Here is a 25,822-nt window from a genome sequence, read left to right as displayed (position 1 = left end):
ACGACATCTTCTAAAAAACTCGCCGATTTCTGTTACTAGTGGTGTTTTAATACAGCTCGTGTAAACGTACAAAGGAACACACTGACTCCGATTCTGTGTATGCGTATGTATTACAAATTCTGCACTCAGTCGTCAATCGTAGCTGCTTGTGCAAAATTTACAATACATACGCATACACAGGATCGGAGTCTGTGTGTTCTTTTGTATTAGTTCGTCTGTAATACAGCCATGGCCGTATAGTTCGCTCGAGCTGTGTCAAAGCAACAGTAGTAACAAAAATCGGTATCTTTTTTAACAGATGTCGTATTCGTAGAATCGATAAAATTAATTTGTATGGGGAATATACGATACTAGTTCCCATCGATGTAATTTGCGATTTGATGACAGTTACGTTTCAGAGAAACTTTTCAAATAGAGTGGTTACCAAATGGATCATTCAAATGTGTTTGACGTGTTTAGAATTGAAAAGTCAGATGAAAAGACGCGCAACGATAGTTTTTTCTTTCTTTCACTCGACTGTAAGTCCATGCAAAATGTAATTCGGGCGACAAAAAGTAAATTTTCGTTGTTACAGTAATAATCATAGAAAAAGTGATTACGCTCGATGGTCAGATGCAGGCAAAACGGTAGCGCTCACGATAAATGCATATCAATAAAAACAAAATAAGAGCTACTATATTAAGTGAGACTATTACGCGGTAACCAGTCAACAAATCACACTCACAAAAGCCCCATTTCACACATATTCCATTCTGCATCGCATCCAATGTGATGTTTTCTAGCCAACTGTTACGAAATAAATCGAATTTGTTGGCAGCGCGCTTAAGATGGAAATTTACGAAAGAAAAAAAATAAAATAACAGAAAACAAGTGTGTGTGTGTGCTAAAAAGGTTTTCGAACATTCTTTGCGATAAAGAGAAAGAAGAGAAGAAGAAAAATGAAGACGAAATGAGTTATAAACCGATAATGTGCCGGTATTTATTGGACTTTAATGTCATATAGCTTTTGATTATATGGCCAGTGTTCAAATTGATGATGACTTGATAAACAGCAACAGCTGTCCAGCAAAGCAATGTTCATTGGCGTGAGTGCAAGATTCAGACGCGCAAAAATTCAAGTAGCTACATGCTACATGTAACTTTATCATTTGCATCAATCCGATCAGGTACGGAGCACAGTTGGTGCTTGTATTACTTTTATCGTTTAACAAAAGGAAAGCCCGAATAGAAAGACGATCATTCAAGAAAATTTAATGTTTATAAAATAGAATTTGATTTTTTTTTTTTCTGTTTTGCATTCAAAATGAATAATGAGGATGTAGAATTGACGGAATCTTCAGCATCATTTAAGCATAGTAATTTGTTCGATCTTGTTTGTAACCGATGACATTTTGACCTATTCGTTTAATGTATTCGCCACAACGCGATGTATTTTCTCTTTCAAATCTTGTGCCCCGCGATATGACTCTTGATTGAGTGTGTACTTACACTCTTTTTTTGTTACACACACACAAATGCTGCGCTGCCGCCAAACTCATTTTTATTGACATTATGATTTTCTCTCTTACCTCATTTACAAATCTGTGATTTCTATTCTCTCTTTCAGTCTTTCTCTCTATTATATAAGATAGTGGCACTTTTAACTCTTTATCTCTTTGATTCGGACTCACTCACCTCGACACAAAATAAACACGCCAAAACATTCATTATTTTCACTATGCACCATAAAATTTCAACGGTCTGTCTGGTGTTTTCACAACGGTAAGGATGAGAAGCATTGAGAGGTGAAAATGAAGCTACACATCGAAAATTCATTGAATTGTCGTGCATGCTAACAAGTTCCTTAAGTCAGTGGTAATATTCACTTTTTAAGTGTGCTTTAGCCGTTTTCCGTTGTCACACAACTTATGTTTGACCATAAATTCAATTAATACAATTGAGGTGCGTGATTTTCATTTTACCAGGTCATCACTTAGATTGGTTGACCAAATATTAAGCGGATTTTTATAAAACGATTTCAATACTAATAGAAATCTTTTGTTGTTTGCGATACATTTGATGACATTTATTCGTCGAGATTCTGTCGTTGGTTTTGAATGCGAGAGTCCATGCCAATAGTAACATAAATTAAGCAATTGTACAATCTAGGTAAATCCCATTAAAATTTCATTTTCTATCAATCGGCCCCTTACATTACACAACGCATTTTATAGACGTGCTTGAATCTTTGAGATCAAATAGAATAATAAAAAAGGGGTCTAATTCTTTTAAATTTATTGCCTCTTCTGAATCGAATTAAAATGCCAATTCGTTCGATTATTCCAAAGAACATATGAACACACCTTGGATATATTCCAAACCCATCTGAATGTACCGAAACCGAACAAAAAATGTTTAATCCGTTTATTTCGTAAGAATTTCGATTGCGACAGAATCAAGAATCAAACAATGACAGTCCGAAAGTTTGATAGAGAGTACGGCATACACGCAATAATCACTCGAAACTGTCGTCCTCTAATCAAAAAAATATCGTAGTTGTCTTCACTCTTGCTTTGGAATGTATGGATAATGAAAATATCCGAAATATCATACTAATCACAACTTGACGTATTTTTTTTTTTGTTATTGCTTCTAATTTGTCTTCTTCGTTTTAATATTGCGTGACTACGCGTTCAAAATGATATGCGGCGAATAACTCGTTGATTTAAATTCCAAAAAAGCGAATTGTGAAGGCCCGATAACATACAGTCAATTGGATAGGTCGATCACACTCTCATGCTAATGAATACATGCCAATCATTTGGCAATCATCAATTGACCATCCGTTTCTGGATATATACAAAGCGAACGAAAATCTTGATCTTTTTTATAATTTAGCCACTTCACATTTGATTCGTTTGCAACCAATAATCATACGTATATGCATTGATTTAGTAGTCAAGATTTTATTGAGTGCGATCGTGAAATGGTTGCATATCATTGCATAAATTCCAGTGAATGACTTTGAGATTTCAATGTGATTTGATTTAATTTACGAATAATTATCATTAACACTATACTAATAAAAGTCAAGCATATGTACACCACAAGCAACCCACCGCAGATGAACTCTTAATCTTAATCGTAAATGTTGCCATTATTACAGTAATATAGATGATGTGATAAAATAAAAATCCAGTTTTCAAACCCATAAAATATTCTAATTAGATGGATTGGCACACGCATTCGTACCGCGAAATGCCAAACATGCGAATTGGTATCTCATTTCTTAGTTTATTGTAATTTCTTAAGTTCATTATATCATTGTCTAATGAACGCTCTTTAATTTACCCACGCAGTTATCATTGTACGGTGTGTAGTGCGTTGTTACTGCCCCTAAATGGAACGAAAGAAATTTTTGAACAAATCAATATTTGGCAAATCGATGGTTCGCCAAATAGTTCAACAACACACACAAATTAAAAACAAAAACACACACGCAAAGTGAGAAATAGGAAAGAAAATAAAAAAATTGAGATAAAGACCGTCAACGAAATGAATGCGTGTCGTTGGGTGTGGCACACCACAACATCATTCAATTCCAATGGAATTGCATGGAAATTTTCGCTTTTGGTAAATGTGAAAAGCACTCATAACATCCGAAAACGTGATCGAAAAAAAAGACAATCTGGTGTATTTACACTTTTCTATTCCACCATCAATTCCGCTTCGATGTGACTGCACATATTTCACCTACACAAAAAATTTCACGTTTGATCTTTATCGGCGCTCTATTGTTTTGATAAATTTCTTCTGAAAACCAGGAACAGAGAAAAAGCATACGACACGCACAAGTGAAATGAGCTTATGCAAATAGTGTGTGATGCTACGACGAGAGACGAGAGATTGAGAAAGAGAGAGAGAGAGAGAGAGAGAGAGCACGACACGCTAACTATTCGCATGTTTACAATGTTTGAAAAGTGAGTCGCATCGGTAAGATCATGATATCTCTTTCATATGGAAAAAACGTATCATTTCTTTCTAACCAAATCTGTCGGCCAGATAATGTTCGCGCAATATTTGATGTTGCAATATTGTTAACCAAATCAATCGAATAGAGATTGATTACATTTGACCATTTCTGTCAACTTGCAAATAATTTCGCAAAATCGCATACCCAAACAAATATTGTCACCCGTATCACAATTAACATTTCACGTTTTTTTTTCACTTCACATCTCTATTTTGTTTCGTATGCATGCAGAGGCGTTGTTTTCTTTATTTTTTCGCTTCCTCGCACCGAGGAAATTCGAAATGGTTAGAGGAAAAACGGAAAAGAGTTTACATAAGAATAATCAGAATTTACCGACAAATTCATACACATGATATTTAACGATTTCATTACATGTGCGCTCGCTCTTGTGTCAATATCATCACCTCAAAGTCGGTGCATTTGATTTAAAGCGCAAGTGAATTTATGTAAATATGATTCGTGTGCACGCGATACATTCTCAGGCGCGTGCCAAACGTTAAACTGAACAATTATCTATTTATTTACGATCGCCAAATTGATGTTGATCCATTCGCACCATATTTCTTCTTCTTACACTGTGTGCATCATTTCAATTTCAATCAATCGGATAAATGTAAATAAAATTTCATTTAAAATCTATTTGAAAATGTCATAAAACCGATCAGAAATCGACAAAATCATTCGATTATACGAGCAAAACGCAAGACCAATCATTAATCGTTTTGCATTTCATTCGTTCGGTATGTGTGTGTGTGTGTGTGTGTGTGTGTGTGTGTGTGTGTGTGTGATCGACGTAAATGAAAAGTAAATTCAAACGAGCATATGTTTTTCTCTTCAAATGTTAACGAAAAATTGTTTGAAAACATACTTTGAATTGTATTTGCTCTTTCTCTTGTTCAAACATTGATGTTTGTTGAAGAGAAGAAAAATACACACGATTTCAGAAGTGGCGTTGAGAGAAGAATGAACAAAATCTACGTTAAATAAAGAAAAAGCACACACGTTCATTCAGATTGAATAATGCTTGTCTCTATTATTATGTAATTAAATATGCGCAAACATTATGGTGCGTTTTAGCATATATTCACACACTCATTCAAGCGATGTACGCGCGCGCAAACCGCTTGCACTCATATGCGATGTGAATTACTTGTAATACGTGACAAGTTGCGCGAGCAAAACAACAAACACACATTTCTTTCGATACATTGGATTGCTCTTTTCGAGGTTCAGGTCGCTAAATTAAATTAGTCATTTTTCTCATCTTTCTTCACATCAACACAAGAATTCCAATTACCATTTATTATTTCTCTCGTCACTTTGTCTGCGAAAAAGTCAAATAGAGAGATAAAAACGATGCGATTAACAAAATCATAACGACAAAATTTATGGCGCATTTATTGAGCAAACGGACTGCGATCCAATGACATGACTGTGGTGACAAATTGCATGGGATTTTTTTTATACGTAAAAATAGAGATGATTAAAGTGCTCTCTTTTTTGGAATTTCAGACTATTTTCAGTTCGAAGAATTCAAAACATTTTTCCCACTGTGAACGAGTTCCTTTCGAAAATCGATCACAATTTTCCATTTCTTTAAAGCAAAAAAAGAAAAAAATGACAACTCTTCCTCATTCAACTTGGTCGGTATGAAATTCAAAAAAAGCAAAAAGTAAATGTAAAAACAAGTGTAAAGCATTTTCAAGTCATTTAAATTACGTTGTTGATGTGTCAAAATGCTTAACAGCCACAAATTCTATGCAAACATTTGGCACGAGTCTGACTGGTCCGTCTCTAACTCTGTGTGTCAGTTGACTTGTATCACCGCCAAGCAATCACACCATGACAAAGCGAATAAAACAAAAGCGGTATTTTACACATTTGCTGTTAAGATAGTTATTTAAATTGAATGGGCTTTGGATGCGTGTAGTGTACGCACCATAGAAAAACGAACATCGAAGCCGCTCTGTCTTTGTTCACCTTGTGTATTTTAGCGTTAAAACTTTAATTGGTGAAAGAGAGAGAGAGAGAGAGAGAGAGAGAGAAGCGAAGGAGAAAAACTTTTCATTCTGAAGTGTGTTGTCTTTCAAATACAATGAGATGTGCGCTCACTTGTCTTGCCAACTCTTTCTGCCGTTCAATGGCAATTGTGTGTTGTTATTTTTTTCACTGCTATTTCTTTCGATGTGAAATCACATTTTGTTTTCAACACATCGCGATTTTTTCTTCTGTTGTTTGATTCAATTTTCTGCATTCAGTTTTTCAGTAAATTATGCATCAAAGTGGGAATAGTATATATTGGCAGATACGCATAATTCACATAGTTTTCATTTACTTCGTTTACTTTGGAACAATTCATACTGCCATTCATTCGGTGTGTGAGTGTGTATGCTGAGCGCATATATGCAAATACATTCATTTGATTCTTTTGTTGCGATGTTTGCATTTTTATGATGAACAACTGACATACCATTTTCTAAATGAATTTATGCGAATGATTACAAAAATAAATTAACAACGTTTTCATTTATCGTCATATGTTGCGCTTTTTTTATTCGTTCTCCCTCTCTCTCTCTCTTTCTTTACTATCACATTGCATAATTCAAATGTTTACAGTTGATTTTTGGAATTGTAATATTTTTTTTTCTTCAAAAAATAGCGATGAAGAAACGTACACAATAAATTAGCATTAAAAAATCGCACGAAACGAGTGCAAAAATTACGATACATCAAACCAAATCTAAATTAAATGACAAAAACATCGCTTCGTATGTTAAAAGTAAAAAATTGTGATGCAATTTGTATCGTTCTGCCTCTAGGGGAGAGAAACCAATGCTAGTTTTTCTAGTTTATAGCTAATTTACTAGTTTTTAGCTAATTTACTAGTTTATTGCTTGAATAATCTAATAATGCTAATATTCCTTTATGAAATTGCTAGTTTTCTAGTTTTTTGTTCTGCCAAATGACAATCAAATGATTGTACTGACACAATGAAGTATTTTGACGTTTTGTTGTTCAGACATATTTTTATGTGTTTTGAATAAATATACACTTATAATAGTGAAAATTAGTTTAATTATTCTTTTTTAACACAAAAACGTGCATAAAGTACTTGTTTCTTTCAATAGTCGACTTGTATAATTGATTTAGTCACCAAATCATGGCAGAATATCAAAATGGCGGATCAAATAATTTTTGCTAATTTTTCTAGTTTTTGCTAGTTTTTTTGTAATTTTCCTAGTTTTTACTTGAAATATAAAAAACTAGCTAATGGTTTCCGTCCCCTAGTTCTGCCTTTATCTGTATTGAGATATTTCAAACGATGACTGTTCTATCTTCCTTTCTCTCGATGTACTCAAAAATTCCATGCAAACGATTGGGTGGTATCTGCCTTCGCATTCTTGTTCTCTTTCGAAATAATTAATTGTATTGACACAGCACATCGATATGAATCACACATTCAATAGCAATTTTTTTTGCACATTTGAAAATGTAATCAATTATCTCAAAATCATTGTTTGATGTTCTTGTTCATATTTAAAAAAAAAAATCTTGTGTGTTCGCCATGCTTTTGTTCTTTTGAACACTTTTATCAGACTGTTAGTCTAGCAATGTTCGAGTACAGCAAATATGGTATAAGCTCAGAGTTGGAGTGATTCGTAGCGGGTTTTTGCGTAATTAATCTTAGCCGCTCGCGAAACTGATGTTAATAGATAGGAATAGATCAGATTATGGCGTGTGGGTAAGACTAATTATGTGCGTGTTAAAATGAAATCACTTGACAACATGTATGTGTACAGTGTACACACTTTATCCCGCAATTGTTGAATTACATCAATCAAAATATATGGCACTATTCTATTCAAATTGATGATTCAGTTTTGTTTCTTCCCTCGATCCGAAACGGCAAAACCTATACACACTTATCGCAACAAACACACACTTCCAACTGATGAGGACCATAAAAATTCATCGAAAATCGGGTGACTCTATCTCTCGAATTATTCAGTTAATAAGATAACAAGCATCGCATTGAGTCAGTAATGAATTGCAGGAAAAAAACGATCCAAAAAAGGGTGCACGATAAACCGGAAAAGAATTTCGCTTGTTCATTGTTTTCTATCGCTTTGAATTAAATTTTCAAAAGAAAAACCGATTCTTTTGGGTGTTACTAAGTCAGTAGCGGTCAATCGATTCTTTTTTATTATTCTAAAGTACATTCAAATATGGGTGTTTACATACCAAATATGCTAATATAAAATGTTACAAAAAATATCGAAATGTTTCAATTTGGATCCAAATATAGTAGCTGCCTACTCATAAAAATATTGAGATGGTATTTAAAAAAAAAACAAACGGTTCGTGTTTTCGTTCATCAATGTATTTATCTTGACATATGCAATTTGTGTTGCATTTTTTGCTCTTCGCTTTACGATACCTTCAATAGCAAAATCATAAAACAAATATATCTCTCGCGCTTAGAACATGTCATTAAATTTATATTGCAGACATTTTATCAATAAATTTTACCAAGTGTTCAATTCTAGCCCAAGGAACAATTTGTAATGCAAATTCACCCATTACCAAGCATAAATTCAGTTATTTTTACGGTTGCCATAGCGTAACATTCAGGTGTGAATACATGGAAAAGAATACTCACCTACGGGCTCCTTCCCTCCATACTGTTGCAGGGCCACACACTAATGGTCAAGCCCAGCACTACTAGCTTTATCTAGAAGAGTAACAAATTGTTATATTTTTAAATTTCTTTGAATGTGGATTTTAGGCTGGTAACAGCAAGTTGGCGACGTTCAGAATATCATGATTGCGTGGATTGCGCTGATGACTGCTACGCGGCCTTTTCAATGAAGCTGGCAACACGAATCCAAATCGGCTGCCAAGAAGTCGACAAAGTCCTAAGTAATCGAAAACAAAAATATGTAAACAATGAACAAATTCTATTGTCAATTGATCGATGAATCATTCACAATGATCATATACAAATACATACCAATTTTTATCTTTGACACTAAATGTTGGTTCAGCTGTACTCAGATAATGGAGATTCAGAAACAATCCCATGCCTTCTCGAAGCATATGCAGCTCACGTTTGCTACGCGTGGTCACGATTATTGGTGGCAATAATACAAGCGGATTCGGTTTACAATTTAGACACACTTTGAATCGATGCGGCTTTGTGTACGTTGGAAATCGTCGTTGACAAAGTGAGCAAGTTTGTGATGATCCCCATTCGTCTTCGAATCTCACATTTGAATGGCCAAGTTTTTTTATGTTTGCAGCCAATTTTACGCGGTGATGAAATACCCATTGGAAAGTTGATCAATGATTCTCGATGCTTTTGTTCAACTTCCACAAACCATTGAGTCAACGCTTCGGCCTTTTTCTTTCGCTTTTTGTGCTCGGTACCCCAATGAAATCGTTTGTGAGAAATCTTGATGTTTTCCTATGATTGTATACAGAATAATGAGCTACGATTACGAAAAAAATACATTTTAAAATTCATACTCACTTCAACGCCGGTCACAATATCAAGACGTACAGCAGCAATCCATGTCTTGTCATTTGGATCGATACCAATTACATACTTCTTTTCGTTCGATAATAATGCCTTACGGTCAGCCGCATCAACTGCTTTGGCCACATCGACTGCATCACAATTCGGTTGCTGTTCATTGCACGTACTCTGTTCTTTCTTGTACAATAATGATACCGATACACTATTGGTGACGATTTGAAAATGGAATTTCTTCTGTTGTTTGGCCAATTGATTGTTCGGTGCGTTTATTCCATCGTTTCGTTTTCGGATTGAAGAAAGATGGAACAAGACCCAATTTGTTTGCCAACAATCGGTATGCATCTCTTTCATCCAAACGAACACTTTTCAGCTGGAATCGACATAACGGGACAACAGTAAAATTGTTCACTTCTGGTGGTTCAATCATATCGATCTTTTCTTTGTTTTGTTTCTCTCGAAGATTGTTGATACGTTCGATGAATACACGCTGTTGTTGTGAGTCAACAAAGAATTGCTCTACTTCACGTTGAATGTGACCGAACAACCACAATGATTCAAACCATTTCATGTTTGTATTTTCTGGCCATCCGATTTCGCGAATAAACTCCAATAATTTGCGCACTTTTTCTTCTCGTTGTTGGTTGCCATTTGTTAGATTGATGCTGTTCATTAGATATTTCACTGTGTTTCGTATGTCGATATCATCAAATACGAATGGCATGTGACCTTGACGATTGATGCGCCAGCATTTTATGCGGAAGAAATAGATTAATCTCTTTTCACAGTGCGTTTTGAGATTATTTTTTACACTTGTGATGTAATCGTTAACAAAATAGTTGAAGCCATTTCCGACAATGGTTTTATAGGGCCATTGATATGGATGAATACCGATTGATTTCTCTACTAAAAGACGAAATCCTGCTGGCAATTTACCGACATTGTCCATCAGAACAGATTCGAAACAATCAGGTATCACTTTTAAGCCGAGTGCGACATTGAATAAGAACAGCAGCAATAGTGATGCCAACGATGAAATTTCCGTCATCAACGTCATCATTCAAATCGTCCTCAGCCTTCCTTTTTCTCTTAAACATTTTGTGTCAACGAACTAAAATTTGAAACAAATCGAAGAAAAATACTTGAAAATTAATTGTAAATGTATTTCGTTGCACTGTCTTATTAATTTAATGACGACAATATAAACAAAAAAATTTATTCAAACACCGAATATAAATGAAACAAACATTTCTTACTTGATCAAAGGCAACTTGTATTCAAATATTTTGCTGCGTCACTTTAGAATTGAGAATGTAAAACAGAATGATGCTCAAAATCATATGAAAGCATTTGTTTATACTAACAATACTGTCACACGATGCGAACGCTTTGAATGCATATATATATATGCATAAATATCGTTCGTATAAGTGTGCGTCAACCGAAAAATGTCAGGAAGATTCGGTTGCATTTCGAAAATTCAAAATTCTATTTCAACACTTGAAGCAAAGAAAAATAAATGTGTAAAAAAGGTCTTCTGCAGAGTTTTAAATTAAATTACGCAAATCTCTTCTCAAATTAATTGTTTATTTTTTATTTGAGCGTGAATAAACAAATGAATCGTTAGATTTGCAATTCAAAACTTAATGTGATGGGTTGTGTTCACATTATGTTGTCAAACGAAATATTATTGGAAGTGAAAGAAACAAGTGGATCCATTCCATTGGAATTCGTGGAAACTATGCATATAATCTCCGTTCCATTTGACACGAAAATGGCCATCAGAATGGGCCAAAACGTTAAATTTTTCAACGTTAGAATGTACCAAAAACATTACAAATTTGTTCAATTCTAGCCATTTTTATTCGATCCATTCACAATTCTGTGAATCGGCAAACGATGACAACAACTGTGTATCTAACTCAAGTGCATGCAATATTCAACATTGAATTGAAGAAGTAAATTGTGAAGAGCCGCATAAAATAAACTGCAGCTAAATTATATGAAGAGGAAAAAAATTGACCCACATTTAACGTAGTTCATATCACATACATAAAAAAACATACATAACATCAGATGCCGAGCAATTTGTTAGCAACATTATTTATATTTTATTGTTTCACACAGGCGGAGGAAAAGAGACAAACCGATCGAGAGAATCTCAATGGCGGTTCTTTGGCATGTTTTTTATTCGCTTCTCGTCTTCTTCTTCTTGGTGCAATCGTGTTCTATGGTACCAAAGAATGTCAAAATGAATAGGATATCGAAACGATATAAAATTATTGAAGGGCGATGCTCATGCGAGACGATTATAACTGTTATGAATTTTTATTATATTTTGATGCGAATTCCATGTGTTTAAGTAGTAACATTATACATTTGTCATTATGCATATGTATGTGTGTGTTTTGTGAAGCCAACTAAAGTAATCCAAGTAAGTATGTGCTGTCATCGTTTGCTGTTGTGCCATCTCAAATGGTATATACACTACACCTAATGCTTGACTGCATTCGTGCCATCCGTTACGCGTCAACTTTCCTGCCTCCTCGTTTTTTTGCGTTGATGGATTTTTTTTTTAAATTTTCATTCGTTACGAATGTTTCTGCTAAAGCAACAGCATTTCGTTATTGAACGCAAATGATTTATATCTAAATGCTCTGTAGACATTAAATACACTGCCAACTGAGTTGAAAGTTATGCTTAATGTATCGACGTATAAACGAGATGAATTAAAAAAAAATATTTGTGATCCCCAGGGTCCGCAGACACTTTGAGCAATTTCAATCAAAATCTTTCACACTGAAATGTGGTAGTGTGCTGTACCAAAAACGATTTTAAAGCTTGATGATACATTAAGCTATAACAGATAAAATAGATTGAGTTCAAGGTCTCATCGATGGTGTACTGAATAGTTTTAGACAGTTTTGCGATTAGAATTGCATTACGAAATTCCCATGATGGCATCTTTGTTTTTTCTCTCTCTCTCTATCTTGCACCAAACTCTCAACGCAAAATAACGTCTAACGCCCAAATGGGGTTGACATATGTTATCACCTGTGAATTCAAACATTGAGTGAAAAAAAAAGTAGTAAATGTCGGGATCTACGAAAACCAAATATAGTCGATATAATTCCATATTCGGTTCGTTGTGTATATAGTTCCGAATAATGAAGTTTGTGTAAACATGACTTTGTGCTAATTCATTTCGATTTCAATGCTTCTCACTTGATTACCACGTTAATTCACTTTTTTTAGGATAAATAAGCATCAGATTTATATGTGCGCGTAATGCACCTACTATCTCAAATCATTAAAATGCAATTTATTGTTTTAAAACACCAACAAAATAAAGAAGTATCGAAGTATCGCACCGTATGTGGCTGTGCCATTGCATGAGAGTGAGAGCACATTTTTTTTTCTTTACATTTCGCCAACAAATAGCTATACTAATTATATACGATCTTTCCTGTGTAGCATATGATTCTTCTCAATCACCAGCACACAGACACATAGACATATTGCCACTTCGTGTTTGCGCTCGGTCTAATTGACAGTAAATTATTGTCATTTACAAATGGAAAATTGCATGATGATGATTTGATGCTAACACATTTACGTTAATCAAATTACAAAATCTTTGCGTGCCACATTTCCACCGGCGAATTGTTAATCGGTTCGCGGCGATCATTATTATGTTACATACTGTGTTTGTTGCATATATCGTTTATCTTCAATGATAATTTAATCGTTAAATGTGTGCTAGATTAACCATCGGTTTAATTTATCAGAATAAACGATTTCATAATTAGTTTAATTCGTTGAAGATTCAGTTTTGTCATTGTTGTTTTTTTTCTCTCTTTGGTATTCACGGAATGCAAATGCACGGGACGCTGGTTAAACCTATTTTTTCTTCTTCTTTTTTTTCAATTAATCAAAAATAATTGCTATTGTTTCGCTAAGAATTCATATTGGAAATTTTATTAGAAGTTTCAGTGTCATTTACGTATTGAATTGCTTGAATTTATAGGTTAATCGGTGAGAAACCACAAAACTTGTTTGTCACACATTCCAAGGAGCATTAAAGATAGTTCATATGATTTTGTTATGTTGTTGATTTGCACTAAATTCACTGAAATAGATTAGAGTAGCCAGTCACTGTTGTAGTGTATCGATTGGGTATTACAACATTCCGACACGGTCAATAAAAATGATGGATCAAAATGTTTGATCACATCTGACGATACACAGTGATCGTTCGATAATCTATTATGAACCGCATGAATATGATGTGGTTTTTCATTTACAGGTTTGCTCGCTACTTCCAAAATGGCTTACAACAAATATCTATTTTTGTGAGGAGACACGCACACATACACAAGCAAATGTTGACGAACACATCGATACGATGCATACAATAAATTTCATAAACAATTGAAATAATGATCGTTTTGCTACTTACAACAAACATCCAAACCAGTCAAAATAAGGCAAATGGCTCAAACAATGGACCATTATTTTGACCACCTTTTCGCTTAAATTAAATGCCAATAAATTACCATTTATACATGCTAAAAGATTATCGGTGTCCAAAAAGCGTTTCAATTAACCACACCACATTATATATATATATATAAAGAATATATGTATCGAATGTGTTTTGTTTTTGTTGATTTAGGTGCGCATTCGCTCCTCTTGCATTGACTTTTGAACAAGAGGAAAAAAAACCATTTGAATTTGATTTACATTTCAACTTCTGTTTGTTGTTTCATGGTGAATTACTATTAGCGCACTGCCGCCGTCATAACAACAGCAGCAGCGGCAACAAAATCAATAGCTAAGTTGAGCTAGGAATGATTGGTTGGCATTTGCAAATCAATTGCATGTGAACTGCAAGAAACGCTGAGCCTTTTATATCAATTACATGACATTTTGTGAATACCGTCAACTACCTGCTTTCATAGCATAAACTACAGTATGGCTACGGTAGAACAAGTTAAGGACCAATATCTTTCACACTCAAATTCCGAAACTGTATCAATTTAACGAACGAAAAATGCATCAAATTGCTTTTCTTTTCATGTGAATCATTCATTATGAATTGCAGTTCCTTCACATTTGTAACAATTTAAATTGTATTTTAACTCGTAATTGCATCAATTTACATATAAAATATGAATCGCGAAACATGCATAAAGAATGCACAAGAAACAGATATAAAAATGAAAATTGAATAAATCAGCTTTTCCTGTTGCCGTGCCATTTTTTAATACAATTCATTGATCAGAGATGTATGCAATAAATTGTGTAGTTACGCGAAACGCTTGCGCGGCACCATCACACAATGTTCTGGATCGTAAATGCTAAAACAAATGTGCACTTTGGATAAAATGACAAAAATAAAATTTCATAGCAAAAACGAAGTGTGTCTTTATTTTCCGCGTTTTATTTACCATTATTATTATCACTGCATACGATGCAGATGATGATGGTGATTTTAATAAGCGTTTTTCTTCTTCTTCTTCTTGGTTTGTTGTGCGAGCACGCGAACAATGTGTGGAATATTTATTTTGTGTGCGTTTGGAGTTGAGCGAATGTGATTTTAACTTTGCCAACCAGTCGATATGCGGCATTAATTGCGATTATTTCTTTACTTCCTTCTTTGCCACAATTTATCTCACACACATATACTAAACAATAATAATAAGGATAACAATTCACAATAGTTGGCCTATGAAATTATCAATTTTGATTTTATGTTATATCGTTTTTAAAAATAACATACAGACATTTATCTTAAAGACCATCCGATTTATATGATCGGAAATTAGCCATTTCAAGTTGGAAATCTGCAAAAAAATTGTTTTATTGCAATGTATCCGATAATAATCATATTGAAAATTGACCAACAAAAAATCACGTTTATTAAACATATCCTATATGACTATAGTCATAAACACAAACATTATTCCAATGTACAGTGGTTTGCAAGTTATTAAAGTCAAATAATTATATTTTTCTTCTCGAATAGTTGAGCAATTCTTTTTTTCTTTGGTGTTCATGGTCAAGCAAATCAATATTTCTGCAATATTACCCACGGTGATTTTAATGTATTCTGTCAGTGAATTTTGTTCTACTCATCAATAATTTGTGATTTTTACACAACATGTATATACACTTTGGTATTTCAGATATTTTTTTTCTCCAATTAAATAAAATACGGTTTTCAATTTGTTGTGCAAGTTCTTAATTTTTCACATGCATTGTGTGTGCGCAAAGGGATATGTCAATGGCTTACAATTCACGCGGGGCAATCGTTTCTTTCATATTTTGTTTTCTTCGTTTAAATATGTATATTGTTGGACATGGGCAAAAAAAATTTATTGCAAAATCACCAGGATATTGTGATAAAGATGTATTTCGCTTGAGAGTAATCACAATTGTTCGCAACGTTCATTGCAACAAATGCATGTATATTTATTTCGAAGTGCCTGTTCATATTTCGATCACAAAAACCTAAAGAAAAAACCAGTAAATTGAATAAATCATTTAGAGAATATAGCATATATTGTGTGGACACAACGACAGTGGACAGGGGAGCCGATTGCATATCAAATTCCTTAAGCGCACACAGAACACAAACAAAACACATATTAAATATATATGAAAACGATTCCAGCAAAAATCGAGATGGTTTGGCCACATTTTGTATCGAAGAGAACCAGTCATCGACGATGTGTGATTTAGCTCATTTTTACGTCATTCGATCGAGAGATCTGCATTGAAGGACAAACAAAATTGTTATGTGAGGCCGTGTGTCGCATTGTCTTTTTTCCACGTACTGAATTTTCTGTCACAAATGCCACGCTCTTTGTCACTCTCACTCTCGTTTGCAACGGCAATTCAATAATTATACCAATGGCACGAAATCATTTTTTCGAAAGAATTATATAGGTAGGAAATTCTCGCACCTTTACAATTTGAAGTCAAATTTGAGCGTAATTTTAAAATAAATTTTTCCATCCTCATTCCAATCCAACGTAAAATTCACACAAATCAAAATACAAAGCGAAACATTGGAAGTGACGGTATTTGTTCTCATGACCATAAAAGAACATTAAACTTTTAGCATCCAACATTCACTTGCATTAAAATGCGCACACAATTTTCGGCTCATATAATATCAGATTAACAATTATTTATCAAGGGAGAACCACACACAAAAGTCGATCTATGAAATTGCTTAATTAATGTTTTATATGCAATGTGTCCAAGAACATTTTCGTATCGCACTCACAAAATCTACCCAGCCTTCTGAGAGTGACACATTTGTGATGTTTTCGTCTTCATCAGTGCGCGAATGTGTATGTGTATTTATTTTCGGTAATGGTATTAAGGCCATACAATTTTCCCGTTCGTGTGATCAAAATCAATTTGTCTTCGAAAAAAAATCGAATTTAAGTTAATTATAATCGAATTATCGTCACATTGTTTGGATTATACAAATGCTGTGTGGTAGCAACAATTCCTCGAGCAACCGTTTATTGCATATATATATACAATTTTTGCATCGTAGCGAGTTTAAAAATTGAATCGTATATATCGATTTATACCCATGACTATAATCATAAAATCAACAATGTGGTTTTGTGAGATAACAACCAGTCGACCATATACATAAACTCATAAATAACAGCATTGGATTGCGCGAGAAGGACAGTATATGGTTGTGACGATGCCAAATAAAATACATACGCACACACACACAAATATATTTTTTTCCATTGGAATTGAAAACAACTCGCCAAATCCATAAAACATTAACGCCACAAAAATCAGCTCTTGATTGGATTGAACATCAACATCTCTCATAGCAATTAATTCTCATGTAAATTGGATCGTACTTGAAGTCATCTCCAAGTTTTTGTTGTTATTTTTTTAGGCACGTTAAGTCGATCGCATTTGCTCTGCACAACAGATCAACATTTTGATGTAATTCTTTTGTTTACCAGAGTTTGTAATTTTCGAGAATTCCATTTAGACATATTAAATCCAAATTCACGCAAAGACATATATTATTATTTTTGTATGTCGTTTCCATTTGTGAAAATAACTATTTTTTATTAATCCCAATGTTGTCCCTTTATTAGATTGAACACACTGTTTCATATTGAATTTACATATTTAGTTTGCTGAAATAATCCCGTTTAAAAGCAATTTTGTATATTTCTCAATTGTTATTCAAATCGGTATAAGCAATGTGAGTTTGTAGCTTATGTCATTTCTTCTATTGATGCGCATGAGGATTTTTCTTTCAACATCATCAATTTTGTTTTTCTGTTGTTTTTTTTTTTTTTGATTATTATGAAAATTGTGCACATTATTGCCAATGTTCAATGTCTAGGCTTAAAAAAGTTTTGGGCCTGAGTATGATTGATGGTTAATTAATATCACAGTGTCGGTGAGGTGACCACGGCTAATGATTTAAATGTACCACATTTGGTGTTGCGGTTTTTTCCCATTGATGCGAACACTGTGTGAATTAAATTGTAAACAAGAAAGTGTTTTACTGAAAATACTCACGTGCAAAACAAATTTGCTTGGAATAGTCTCGGTTCATTTACCGTTGCAAGATTATCATCGTCTGTGGATAGTATCATTAATGACGATGAATTGAGATTGATGTAGATTTTTTTAAATCATCTGGTTCATTCTTGTTGTTTACCCGAATTTATGATTCGGTCGACATTCGATCGATTTTATTATCCATCGAAATGACTTAATTTAAAAAAGCGATTTCGGTTTCCAAAAATAGCGCACTCAAGCTGTTAAAAGTTCAATTGCACATATTGAATTGGTTTCAATGATCACGGTCAAGAAAACAGTGACCATTGAAAAACAATTGCATTTGGGTATTTTCACAGCCACTGGTTTACATAAACGTTAAATGTAACCTAAATTGTTTGGATTTTTCTAATGAGGAAATTATGGTAGATTTCGATTAATTACTTCCTCGAATCTTCGAAAAATGCTTTTTTTTCGGAATACTTTCGTTTCATTTGTTGAATTCCGTTTGTTTTGAATTGAGAGATGAGTCAGGACATTTCACAATTCGCATTCCATTTTTTTTGTGTGACTGTTTGTTTTTTGTCTGTTGAGCCAGTACATTATTGCTCCATACCACTTTTTTTAGGTAATTACACAAAGAAATGTTAAACAAAGCCTGAGCGATTTAATGCTCGCCATTCGCTCTCTATTGCTGGCTATGTGTATTAGATAATAGGTATTTCATTAAGAAAAACCATATTGTTATAGGGACATTTTCAGCGCTGATGTTGTCTTCTTTGCAATGTTTGTTTTTTATTGCCTATTTTATCATAAGTCTTTCTCGCTCTATGCCAATTACATAAAAGTCCGAATGTAGAAATGTTTTTTCTTATGTCAGTTCAAACCAATCATTTTTTTGTGTATATGAATATCTATTTAGCTTTAATTAGAAAATCCCATTTACACTTGGCATTTGGGCTGAAAATTGGCTGGCATACAATATGAAAAATATTACGACTGCAGACTGATTTTGCACTTGTTAGGCGGTCACACAAAATGGAACACACGACAAAACAAAAAAAAAAAACAAACGACGACGACAATATCAACAAAACAGTGGCGACAGCTACGATGAAGAAAACGAAAAACAACAAATTCACAAAATATCGTGTGAATATTTTTAATTACTGGTAGCTGCGGTTGATCATCGAAATGTTTTCTGGTTGGGAGAAGGAAGTTAAGTTGCCGAGGACTAATGAAAAATAACCGTTAAAAGCCAAATACAAAAAAAAAAACACTATATACACAAGATCGCGAAATGACAAAAATAACATTCAGCCGAATCACACACAGCATACATCGAAAGAAGCAAAACAAAATGTAAAAAAAAAAACATAGACGACGGTGATATCGAGGTTTAGAAATGTCATTGAAAGAAATACATTCAAAAGCTGCACTTTTGCATATGAGCTTTTGAGTGCATATGCACAACACATTTTCACACAAACAGAGAGAGAGAGATAGCTACGGCTAATTTGCAGTGTATCTCATATGCCATTTACTTTTGTGAGTATATGTATTTTTTTCCCTTCTGATTCGAACGCCATTGAAGGTTTTGTTATTTGAATTGGTTAATGGAAGATTTTTCGATTTTAAACTGCAACGGCCATTCAACGTCTGAGTCTTGATGCTTTTTTCTCTCTTCATCTTCTTTCATTGATTTAACTACTGATTATTTAAATATTGGTGAAGATGATTGGTGTTAGCGCTTTTGCTCATTTGCATGGTGCTGTTGTTTTTGTTTTCTGCAGACAACGTCACGATTTGTCGAGTGAATCAAGACCAATCAAATCAATACACACCGAAAACAATATGCGCTCTTTTTTTTCTTGTTCTTTGTGCCGATAGTTGAGTAAGAGGAATAAGAAAAAGAGTCACACATAATTATCAATTTTTTCAATCAAAAGAGAGCGACAGATAGAGAGGAAGAAAAACAATGATCAGCGTTAACGTTTTCTGGGTGACGAGACAAAAGAAGTTATTTTCAGACTTAATAATTTTAATGTGAATTCAATTCACCGAAATTGAAGAGACCCTCACAGCGCACAACAAGCCACTTATAAGTTTATTATATCGACAACGAGTTAATAAAATTAAATTATCGATTTTCATTCGTCCAAGTGCAATTATGAATTTATTAGACACGAATAAATCGTCATCGTAAATAGCAATCAAATGCTTTTTGAATTGAATAGTACAATGGAACAATTTTGTATAGAACTGTGTCTGGCCACTAGGGTGTTTCCCATACCTGCAAATAAAAAAATAATGAGTGTTCTCAATTAAAAGAGCGTAAAATTCAGTACCAAGTGATTGCATTCACAGAACGTATCAATTGCTATTACGACTTCCCGAAGCAAAAGAAAAACCATATGTATGGTCCATATAGCAATCGCTCCGTGTACTGTAACTACCATCGAAACTGTTGATATCAGATACTTACAACTTATACCTACTATACCACAGCTTCAGGCATAGCGGAAAGTAACAAAGTGTTACCGTATACATTTTTAAATTAATTTTTTTGAAAAAATGGCTGACTGATGCTTAATGCTGAATGTTTTGAGCTGCAGGCGCTGGTCTCTGTAATGTCTTGGGTATCCCCAGGTCAAACAGCCAAAAATGCCCTGAAAAATCACAAAAAAGAGATAAGTAAACGACTAATTTAATTCTTTCACATCTTTCATTTCAATCTCACCTTTATGAGGATGCATTTTGCAGAAATCGATAAATTCCACCTCAATTGCAGCTACAAGCGCGTTCAGTTGTTCAGCAGCACTCGGTTGTTGTTGAGCAGCATCAGTATCAGCGTATTCCAAAACACCACTATCAGGGTTTACTAGCCAGATTTTGCGGTATACTACCACCTTTGAGTGTAAAGGTCCTGCATTTTGATGATTTGCTTCTGCTTCTGCATTTGCTATTCGATCTATTTTCCGAAATATCTGCAATTTTCGTGTGCCATCTGTGTTACGATTATGGATGGCAACATAGCAGCTGGATGGGGTTTACAGTCTTGACAGACTTTGAACCGATGACTTTTTGTGTGGGGATCAAATCTTTCCAAACACTTTGGACAAGATTGAGATGTGCTGTTTTTTTAAATAAATGACTGTTTTCAAAAATATCAGGCAACCAATTATTGAACAAAAGCAGCAAATTGATTGGATTGCATAAATTGAATTCTTGTCTTTGATCGCATTTTTCTCCATGCCATCTCGAATAATAAACAACGCAAACACCATATGAAACTACTTTTTCAGTACATTTGTCTGTTTGATAAAAAGAAAATTTGATAAAACATTTATAACAAAAATATTGCAAACGCCACAAACTGCAACTGAAGCACAACAAAATACATTTGATGAAAGCAAAATCGAAATTTCAAATTTCAAGTCACACACACTTACATTCTATTCTATATAGAAAAAAATGTAACATTACCGCTGTGTTCGATATTCAAACGAACGGCAACACATTGATTGCCTTTTTGACGATGCCAAACAATACAAATAAACTAATATATTATTATTATTGATTATAATCAAAACAGAAAGAGCGTGTGCTGTGTGTGCATCGTCAGATGAAATGAAAACAAACATAATGTCGTCTGTTCTAAGAACAGGTAAATGTTGAAATCACAATCACAATGCTGTTTATTTATTATTTAAAAAAAACCACAGCTGTGAGCCTTGTTGTGAGTGTATCATAATGGAATATTTTGTACGATTTACATGTATGAAATTTCTCACATTCTATTTAAATGAATAGCGTTTCGATTTTATAATAACAATAATCAACGCAAAATATTGTTTACATCGGAGAGTTTTTCGATTCGGGAAGTCGTAATAGCAATCGATAATGCCCATTTTTTTGTTTTGCATATGCGGGAAACACCCTACTGGCCACATTCATTGAATAATTTTTATCAAAAATTATCGATAAAAAGTCGGATCGAAATTGCGATGCAATAGATAGCGGTCAAGTTTGAAATCAAATAAAATTACTATTATGATCTTTTCTTGGATGCTCGTGCACACCTTAGCGCGCTCACAATGAGAATGTATGACCCTGACAGCAGACCTCCTAAAAGTGAACGAAGATTGTAAATTTGGCACAAATTTGTATGTGTAATTGTGTTTTCCATCTCTTTTTTTTAAATCATTGATAATTCACTGAGAATACAATTTTGCCACAATAAACAGCAGCGTGCGGGTCATCGTTTCATCGCAAATGCCATTCGGGTGCCATCGATTTGAATTTTAACCGTGTTCAAATTTGACAAATGACGAATCTCTTTCTTTCTTTCTTTCTTTCTCTTTCTCTCTCTCACTCTCTACAGATGTTGCCTGCTGTCGATGGCATGAACTTTGAATAAATCGTACAATCACAAGAATTTTAATTGATTGAATCACTCACACGACTTAAATATGAATGCGTTTTGCGTGAGGCAGTGTATATGTGTGTGTCCGCGTGCAATCGTGTTCGACCAGATTCATTGGACGACCTTTAAGGACGTCTACAAATTTATGCTTTTAAATGATATGCTTATAAGTTCAGTGCTATGTGGATGTTGTTTTTGTTGTTATTGTGAATTTTATTATGATCGGTTTTTGTTGTTGTTATTTTGTATTGGCATCGATGTATCGTGTCTGTTGTTGAACACTTTTTCGGCCATCGACTGAATTTTATTTCATTATGCTACAATTTTGGCATATTTCTTTCTGGTTCCACTACGGTGTCTTTTTTGTATTATTTTCCGACGAATTTCATTCCCCTACGCCTCGTTCTTTTTTGCTTGAAAACTGTCAAAACCATAAATTCTTTGCGTCAATTAAATATTTTTCCATTCCATTAATGATGCAAGCATCCGCGTATCGCGCATAGAACAGAATCAATGTAAACAAATGTCATCATTTTTGGCAATTTGGAGAGCAACTTCTTCTTCTCTGTCGCTTGTTTACATTACGGTTACAATGCCGTTTTATCAATTCGGTCGAGAGAAAGAGAATTATCAGCAAATCTACCTGCACAATTCATTTAGACTTTACATGCTTCTTTACAACGGACGAACGTGCCGCACACACACTTGTTGGATGACGAAAAAGACAATGTGAGTAAAAAGTGATAAAAAAAAGAACAGGACGATATATGAAAATAAATACAGCCCACGATTCGTTGTAATAACATTTAAATGGTGTTCGGATTATTTATTAAGTAATTTCTTCAGGTTTTTGGTCGCCAGATATAAATAGCAAGAATGAAAATATTTTCTGCCTTATGTCAGTTCATTCGACAAGAATCGAGGCTTTCGTCTGATGACCTCACCATGAATAATGAAGCATTTACAGTTAGAATAAATTCGAAAAGGGAATGCTTGTTAACCGAAACACAAAGAACCACGAAGAAATGAGAAATGGCATTACATTTGAGATAAACCAGTGTTCGTTTTTAGTGGCCGTAATTGCAACGCGTTCATTGACATCTTCACTTTCCAGCCGTTTTGTTGCAATTTTTTCAGTCATCGGCGACACAAGTTTTTTTTTTATTTCAATAACCGACTAATAAATTTTCGTTGAACTTATTTTCCACGTGGATGACACATATATGAGATTGGAGACTTTTTTTATGCGAGTCTCGCTAATCAGCGCCATCATACCTGACATCCCTCAACTAAATTTACATCTCTAGCATGTAAACAAATTTGCTCTATGTAACGTAACACAAATGCACATATTTATTATTTATTTTTATTTTAAGTAATATATTTTTCCTTTATAATAATAATATATTTTTTAAATTTGATTTTATTTGAATTTTTGAACAAAACTATATTTTTTTTTATGATGAAAATGATGAAATATTATTTTTCTCCGACGTCTCCAACCAAATTTACGTAATGTATTTTACGTATTCATGTTTTTGACAAGTCATTTGTCAATTTAGATTTATGACATTTCGTCATTTTTCGCATTTTGAAGTCGCTGTAAATAGCGTTATAAAAATGGTGAGAAATAAATATTAGACTGATATATTTTTTATCAGTAATTTATTCTTTAAGTTTATTTTATCTCTTTATTTTGTTTTTTACCAAAAGCTGTGTATTGTTTTATGTTTGTTTTTAAATATTTTATGTAACCTAACAAATGGGTTGGTGATTTGATTGATATTGAAACAGGACGTTCCAAATTGACAAATGACTTGCCAAAAACATAAATACGTAAAATACATTACGTCAAAAATGTCACAATCTCTCCCACTAGGGGATAACCGTGAATTGCAGATCGAATAATTTATAATAATAAACGCTATTTCTCTCTAATTTTCACTAATTCTGCTAGTATTTCTACTAGTTTGTTCTAATACTGCTATTTTTTGCTAATTTCTCTAGTACGTCAAAAATATTGCATACGTAAGATTGACAGCATGATCGAATAACTGAAATGTGTTTACGTAAATGTTTCAAGTTGACACTTTCAACGTGTATATTTGAAGCAGGCACTAGCGTATACGTTTTCAGTAAGAAATCTGTCATCAAATCTACATTTCCGATTGCAATTCGTAAATTGTAGTTAATACAGATGAAACGTGCTTGGTTACGTGCCATTGAATATATTTTTATTTAAAAATGTGAAAAAGCGTATTTAACTACATATTTTGATACATTTTAGTTCAACACTATTCAATTCGTTTGTTTTGTGAATTTTATTTTAATTAATTATTTCAATATATTCAAGAATAAATGCTTACTAAAGTATATACGTGTACAGTGCTAATTCTGCTATTTATTGCTAATTTTGCTATTTTCTTCATGTAAATTTCCCTATTTTTTTGCTAATGTGCTAATTCTAATTCGCATGGATATCCCCTAGCCAACAGATGGCATTAATGTAAACCATTCGCAATGTGTCTCTTCTTAGAGCCATCCACTTGTTATTTTCCAAAGAAATTGAAGAAAGGCTTTTGAATTTTTCGCATTTTTTGAAAAAGCCAAGCGCCAATCCAACCAGTCTACAACATTTGCAATAATAAATAGAAAAACGATGTCAAATCTTCTTCTTTTCAGTTATGAATAAATTAAATGGCTAATTTAACGATAAAATCATTAACATAATTTACAATAAGATCAAAAGAGGAGCCCGCTTCAATGACCGGCGATTAATCACATCTGAAATCAATCAGTTTGTTTTACCTACATCGAACATATTTGCCTTTTTATCAAAAAATCAGCACAATATGGAACAGATTATTCTGCATGTAAATTAAAACCTTGTATCCTAGAAAAAAAATATTTTCTTTTTTGTTGTTGACGTACGTTTTTGGAATGTGAGGTTTGTGCGCGCGTCTATGTGTAATATGTTCGATGGCGCTTGGAATGTTTGATTGTTTTGATAGAAAATATGCGAAAAACAGAGAAAAAAGCATAAAAAAATGCCACGGTTGAACCATGGCAGAGACCTCCTGAAGGCTTAAGCCATTTCCATATTGTCAAGCAATATTATATATGTTCACATTCTTTTAGTCGAACGATGCGAATAACAGAAGCTATAAACAGTAGCATTATGAAATTTGGTTACTTTGCTTACCGCGCTTTTTCCTTTGCCTATCATATGATCTAAAGCAATGAAAACGTTTCAACTCTGGGAATTCGTTGAGTCTGGGAAAACCGTTGC

General features: G+C 33.7%; 1 protein-coding gene across 3 annotated transcripts in view; it reads left to right on the top strand.

The window, feature by feature from the left end:
• Positions 1–25,822, top strand: part of LOC116343356 (probable serine/threonine-protein kinase DDB_G0282963) — a 79,024-nt gene that overhangs the window by 42,295 nt on the left and 10,907 nt on the right. The gene's annotated exons all lie outside the window — the stretch shown is intronic.

The sequence above is a fragment of the Contarinia nasturtii genome, unplaced genomic scaffold, assembly GCF_009176525.2.
Source record: "Contarinia nasturtii isolate CC-2019 unplaced genomic scaffold, AAFC_CNas_1.1 Cnas_scaffold_129, whole genome shotgun sequence".
In the NCBI taxonomy this organism is placed as follows: Eukaryota; Metazoa; Arthropoda; class Insecta; order Diptera; family Cecidomyiidae; genus Contarinia; species Contarinia nasturtii.
Note: the sequence above shows the minus strand (reverse complement) of the source record. Positions and strands in the feature narration are given on the sequence as shown.